This window comes from Phyllostomus discolor, chromosome 5 (assembly GCF_004126475.2).
Source record: "Phyllostomus discolor isolate MPI-MPIP mPhyDis1 chromosome 5, mPhyDis1.pri.v3, whole genome shotgun sequence".
In the NCBI taxonomy this organism is placed as follows: Eukaryota; Metazoa; Chordata; class Mammalia; order Chiroptera; family Phyllostomidae; genus Phyllostomus; species Phyllostomus discolor.
This window is the reverse complement of record NC_040907.2, coordinates 14,943,967-14,950,725: the sequence shown is the minus strand read 5'-3', so window position 1 is coordinate 14,950,725 and position 6,759 is coordinate 14,943,967. Positions and strand designations below refer to the sequence as shown.

Sequence of the window (6,759 nt, the reverse complement as noted above, 5' to 3'; positions counted from 1 at the left end):
CGAGTTCTCTCTTCATTCGCTGCCACAGTGTTCCCTCCTCATCTCTTTTCCTCTCTCTCTCTCTCTCTCCCTTGCTGACACCCCTTCGAGTGTCACCTGCAGTTGAGCTGTCCCTCTCTGACGAACAGCAGTGACCTCACCTAACCTTCCTTCAAAGATTGTCTACAACTAACCATTAAAATGCTCTTGGTCTCAAAAACCGAGGAAGAGCACAAACCTCACTGTGTTACTCTGAGGATTCAATGAGATAAATATGACAAGTACCCAGCATGGAGTGGCAAATATGTGTTCCTCTTTCTGACTTCCTTTCTCCTGGACAATAGTGGATAGACAGAGGAGGGAGGGGGGGAGAGAGAGAGAGAGAGAGAAGCAAGCCACCCTAGGAGAACCATTGACCACTTTAAACCAGACTGTACGGAGATTTTTTTAGCCTGGGCCCTAAGCCCTGTTTTGTGCCAGCCCCTCCCCCACATCCTTCCAAAGTCCCCACAACCCTCCCTCACCCAGCCCCTTACCTGACTTCGCTCCTCACACATCACTCCTCACAGCTGGTTCCCTGCCTGCCTCTCACCCCACCTGTCCTCAGCCTCCTTAAACAGTCAGGCACATCACTCACTGAAATAGGACCCCGCTCTCCTTTCCTGAAACCCCTCTGCACCCAACTCGTGATACACTAGTAATTCCAGCCCCTGGGAGCAAAAGCCAATCGTGCCCAGTTTCTTACAAAGTTAAACGTGCGTTTACCATGTGGCCCAGCTGTTCCACTGTTGACATCACCCAAGAGAAATAAAAGTATAATGTTTACACAAAGATTTATATACCAATATACCTAGCAACTTTATTAGTAATGATCAGAAACTGGAAACAACCCAAAATGTCTATCACCAAGCACAAACTGTGCTTACTCCATACAATGGGACCAGCTATGAAAAGGGTTGCACTGCTGACACGAGCAACCGCGCGGATGAATCTCAGAAACATTATGCTGAGCACCAGACGCCCGCCACCGAGAAAGCATGCATGCTGGCTGCTTCCATTAATATGAACTCCTATATTCTAAAAGGCAAAATGAATCTGTGGTGACAGAGCTCGGCGGTGGGGGAGGGGGTAATGCAAAGCAACAGAAAGAAACTTGGGGGTTTGATGAAAAAGCTTTATATCTTCATGGTAGGGGTCATTCCCCAAGTGAATACATGATCGAAACTCAACAAACGGCACACTTTATTTTTGTGTGTAAACACTGGGAATAGTGAGAACTGTGCGTGTGTAAAATATCTAGTATTAACTGAAAGTGATTTATTTTTTAATTTTTAATTTTATTTTTCAATAAGAGTTGACATTCATTATTTTATAGTAGTTTCAGGTGTACAGCATAATGATATAATTCACTAAGTGATACCCCTGAGAAAGTACAGCACCCGCCTGGCACCACACATAGTTATTACACTATTATTGACTGTATTCCCTGGGCTGCACGTCACATCCCCACGACTGTGCTGGGACTACCGATCTGTACTTCCGCATCCCTTTACCTTTTATACCCGGCCTTTCAATCCCACTTCCATCTGGTGACTACAGTTTGTTCTCTGTATCTACGAATCTGTTTCTGTTTTGTTTGTTCCTCAAACTGTACACTCTATTTTTTTCCTATGGTTTCTTTTTTTTAAAGATTTTATTTATTTACTTTTAAAGAGAGAGGAAGGGAGAGAGAAAGAGAGGGAGAGAAACATGCAAGAAATATATCAATTAGTTGCTTCTCACAGGCCCCCAAATGGCGACCTGGCCTGCAACCCAGGCATGTGCCCTGACTGGGAATCGAACCAGCAACCTTTCAGTTCACAGGCTGGCACTCATCCCACTGAGCCACACCAGCCAGGGCAAACTGTACATTTTAAATGGGTGCATTTCATTGTATGCAAATTATATCTCAGTGAAGTTGGGCTTTTAGAACTGTTCAGTTTCAGCCCACCTCTCAGAGACAGGCTATGAATATAACAACTGGATTGTAATTCGGGGCCCTGGGGCAGGCTCCCCAGAAGTCTCTCTCCAGTTTGCACAAGTTCAAAAGCTGGAGAAAAGGAGTAGCTTTTCTAGCTCAATTCACCAAGCCAGAGGTCCTCCCGCTGCCCGCGGAGAGCAGGCCTGCACTATTTCAGGCCCAAGGGCAACATCCTTGAGACGTTTCTGTCTGGACAGAGCAGGAGATCACCATGGCAATCTGTCCGGGGCCCAGCCCTGGCAGGGCTCCAAAGCACACAAATAAAGCCATTGGAATGTGGAGCAGGGTTCAGGGCAGGGAAACGAGGAAGTTGCCAAGTTTTCATGAAAGTCAACAATGGGAGGCCACCGCCCCTGGAAGGTGTCAGTAGGGGAACTCGGGGTTCCAACAGGATCAGCCCAGGGATGTCTCGCACGCACACACACACACACACACACACATACACACTGCCTGGAGGAGAGCAGGACTGCCTCTTGAAAAATTTGGCCTGATGACATGAGAGCATGGGCTTTAGAGCTTGACGAACAGTGATCCCAGAGCCCGTGGTCACTTCCCTGTAATGTCAGGCAAGTTTCTGAACTGGTTATCCATGCGACCCCCTCCTCCCCTCCTCCGCATCTCTGCACGGAGGTCACCTTTTCTGTGAAGCCTTCCCTGATCCCCCTAAATCAAAATGCAGCCTACCACCCACATCAAACTCCAGCTCTATGTTTCTCTGTAGTGCTTAGCACCACCGGACATACAATATATTTTAATTCTTTTTTTTTAAGATTTTATTTTATTTTATTTTTTAGAGAGGGAATGGAAGGAGAAAGAGAGAGAGAAACATCAATGTGGGGTTGCTGGGGGTCATGGCCTGCAACCCAGGCATGTACCCTGACTGGGAATCAAACCTACGACACTTTGGTTCGCAGCCTGCGCTCAATCCACGGAGCTATGCCAGCCAGGACTCATATTTTACTTCTTTATTTTGTTTATTGCCTTGTTCATGTGTCAACCAAGGGTTAATGAATTAGAGGTTTTGCTAGAACTGAATGACAAAGTTTTATTCAAGGAACTTAAACGAGTGAATTACAACTCAGGAAACACTACTAGGCAATATGCAGCGTATTCTGGAGACAAGAAAAAAGTCAAGAGTTTTTCTAGTAAAAAGCACGTATTTGAGAAGAATCAGTCCTGCATTCTTAGCTCCTGAGTTGGTCCAAGATAGTGATCTGCCAGATGTCCAGTGGGCTCCACACAGGAACATTCTTTCCTAAGGTTCTCAGAAGGTTATCTAGAGAATTTACACACCTCCAGGCATTGGTACACAACCGAAAAGTTCACAGGTTTAAGGTCCCGGGCTAGTTGAAGTAAAATAAAATCCTTTTCCTCATGTTCTAACCACTCCGATTTTTGTCAGCTTGACTATAGTGACTCCATTTTGTCTCTGCACTCTTTCCTCAAATGTCAGCTCCATGAGGGCAGGGATTTTTATCTGTTTTGTCCACGCTCTGTCTCACATGCCTACGACTGTGCATGGCATATAGTAGGTGTACAGGAAACATTACAGAGCATGAACTTCTCTGAACATCTGCTTCTCATCAGCAAAATGGGGATAATATTCCTCCCATAAGGCTGATGTGAGGGTTAAAGGAGTGAGTTTAAGGCTATGGGTTATGTGCCCAGCCCCTAGTGGGGACTCTAGTGTCATTCACTGTTAGAGCTTTTATTTGATGAGGCTTAATCATGAACAGGCTGCTCATTACCACCCTTTAGCATCTTGGTCCAAATTTAAGAACAACTTTCATGCTTGCATTGGTAGCACATATACTAAAAAATTGGAACTATATGGAGTAGATTAGCATGGTCCCTGAGCAAGAAGGACACATAAATCCATGAAGCATACCTTATTTTTTAAAAGAAAAGAAAGAACAAATTTCATAGGAACTTACCTTGCCTCCCTGACCCCTGAGCCCAAGAACTTACCTGTGTCCTAGTTCTGCAAAACGACTGATTTTTAAAGACAATGGAATCAGAGATTCAGTCCACAGTGGCCAAGTAAATGAACTAATTCATTCATTGGCCAATAAGGTCCTCAAAAATGTAAAGGTCATTTGAACTGGTGGGAAAGGTTTAACCTATAAAAGGAGAGAACGGGCATGTCTTGCATCCTTCACATGTGCCAGGTGGCATGTGAGGCACGTGACATGCCTCACGTTGTTTTGGCTTTAATATTACAAGGAAGGAGTCTGAGAATGAAGAAACTGAGCCGAGAGGTCCGGTCACCAGCAGGAGACCTCACAGCGTTCAGCCACAGACCGGGAGGTGAACCCACAGCTGATGAAGCCCCAAAGCCTATGTCCCTGACGTCTTGGCTCAGCTTCTCTGGAAACTCACTTGGTAGAAGACCTCTCTGCCAAGCTAGGAAGTTTGGATATATTCTGTAGGCAATTCTAAATTTTTTTTAAAGCAGCTGAATATAAATATACAGGAACTACTAAGGAAGGAGGAATCATTTCTGCTTGAGATAAATCAGAAGAGCTGCAGAGAGGAGGTGGGCCTGCTCCGGGGACTTGCATTTCCGGTTCATCAGCTCCTCTCCAAGGACGTTATCACCGGCTTCGGGTTCCAACACGTGACCGCGAACAGCAGCGCTTCCTATTCACGTGCGTCTTCCATCGGGGCATATTTTCAACAGGTCTTTCCTTTGGGATCCTTTATTTTTATTTATGGCCCTTTGCGTCATTTCATACACAGACTTTTGCATGTTCTGACAACCACCACTTCCTGAACGGTTGGACTCCCCAGCGCTGTACACTTGAAGAGAATACACAGCAGAGGGCACAGAATTTGGCCCAGTGACTGCACATGCGTACCTTGAAATTCACCAAGGTGAAAGTAGTTACACCACGGAAACCAGTCAATGCTACAAATCAAGACTCCCCGCCCCCACTCAGCTAGAGAGCCTCTTGCTAACCACCGCGCCAACACACAGCTAGCTTCCCTGTGGTGAAAGGGCAGAATCCTGGACCGGAGTCAGAAAACCTGAGTCCTAGGAAGCCACTGACACGTGTAAGCAGGGCGGTAATCTGAGCCTCAAAAGCTCATTCGGGCTGTTATACAGAGAATGAAGGTCAGGGAAGCAACACCGGAGGCTGGAAGACCAGCTCAGAGCTGGTTTGCAGCAAAATGAGCCTGATGACCTGGGGTCGTGCGTGAATGGGGCTCCTGGGGCTACCTTAGTAAAATCCCGAAAACCTGGTGGCCTAAATAACAGGGTTTTTATGACAGTATTTTATAGCTGTGAGGATGGTCTCGCAGCTCTGAAGGCTAGACATCCACACTCGAGGTGTCAGCAGGGCCGTGCTGCCCCCCAAGACTGGGTAGAATCTTGCTCCCCTCTCCCGAGCTTCTGGTAGTGGCCGTCGGTCCTCTGCGTCCTTGCTTCGCAGCCGCCGTCACTCCGATGTCTGCCTCTGCCCCCACACGTGTTCTCCCCGTGTGTCTGTCTCCTCGCGTCACAAGGGCCCCAGCTGCAGTGGATTAAGGACACCTCCCCAAACCCTACTCCGTCCAGCATGATTTCATCTCAACTAATCACACCTGCAGTGGCCCTGTTTCCAAATGGGGTCACATTCTGAGTTTCTAGGGGTTAGGACTTCGACACATCTTTTGTGGGGGGGACACAATTTAACTTGTGACAGGGAGAGATTTAAGAAACTGAATCAATAAGACTTAAGGATTGATTATGTATTTGTACGAGGAGCAAATAAAAGATAGAAGTCAGGGTTACAAAACCGGAAAAGCCGGCGTTCACACTGCCCGTCACCTGCCAGACCCAATACACAGAGACAGGGACTGAATCTCTCTGGGCGCCTTATTCAGATGGCAGAGGACCCGAGAAGATGGCGGGTTTGCACCCTTACAGGCCATCTTCAATTCTATTTTCAACCGATGCTTTTTAAAAAGGAGAAGAAAAGTATAGGTAAGGGGTTTGGAATTCAGGGAAAAAGCTAATCAGATAAAAAGCTGCAGCATTCTTTCACCAGTGTCCTGGGCGTCTCACCCGGGAGGACAATGGTCCAGATAACATCTCAGCTGCCTGCTGTCTTCGTCATCATCATCCGTCATCCGGAGGCACAAAGGTGGAACTGCCTGTGGCCTCCTGCAGCCAGGCTGGAGCATACCTTCAGTTCCTGGAACAGAAGCTTTTTTTTTTTTTTTTAGGAAAGTTTTTAAAAGATTTTATTTATTTATTTTCAGAGAGAGGGGAAGGGAAGGAGAAGAAGAGGAAGAGAAACATCAATATGTGGTTGCCTTGCTCGCACCCCAAACTGGGGACCTGACCCACAACCCAGGCACGTGCCCTGAGTGGGCATGGAACTGGCGACCCTTTGGTTCACGGGCTGGCACTCAATCCACTGAGCCACACCAGCCAGGGCTGCTTTTTACATACATTGACTACTGAGCTTATCAGCTATTACCTGAAACTAAAATGTTTCCAACATTTGAGTCCCCCATCATCTCCCCACTGCTAGCTTAAACTTTAGCTTATTTCTATGAGGTCAGTTTCACGTGGAAGTGCTCATTTTCCGGTTGAGCACGCATCTGAGCATTAGAGCACCTGATGGGGGGGGCTTCAAAATACACTGAACTGCAGAACTACATGAGGGGCACATTGTGTGCAACAACAAGCTATGACACTGAAGAAAGTGAAAACAGCAAATGCCTCTCTAAGACCAGTCATGCCAGGCCCCCAAGAGGTTTGTTTAGACAAA

The 6,759-nt window shown here is 46.8% G+C and overlaps 1 non-coding gene across 1 annotated transcript; it reads left to right on the top strand.

The window, feature by feature from the left end:
* Window positions 1-3,787: 3,787 nt before the first annotated feature.
* LOC114498240 lies at window positions 3,788-3,896 on the top strand. Its single transcript, XR_003684684.1, has one exon. It is a non-coding gene; the product is annotated as a U6 spliceosomal RNA (small nuclear RNA).
* The last annotated feature ends 2,863 nt before the right edge of the window (window positions 3,897-6,759 follow it).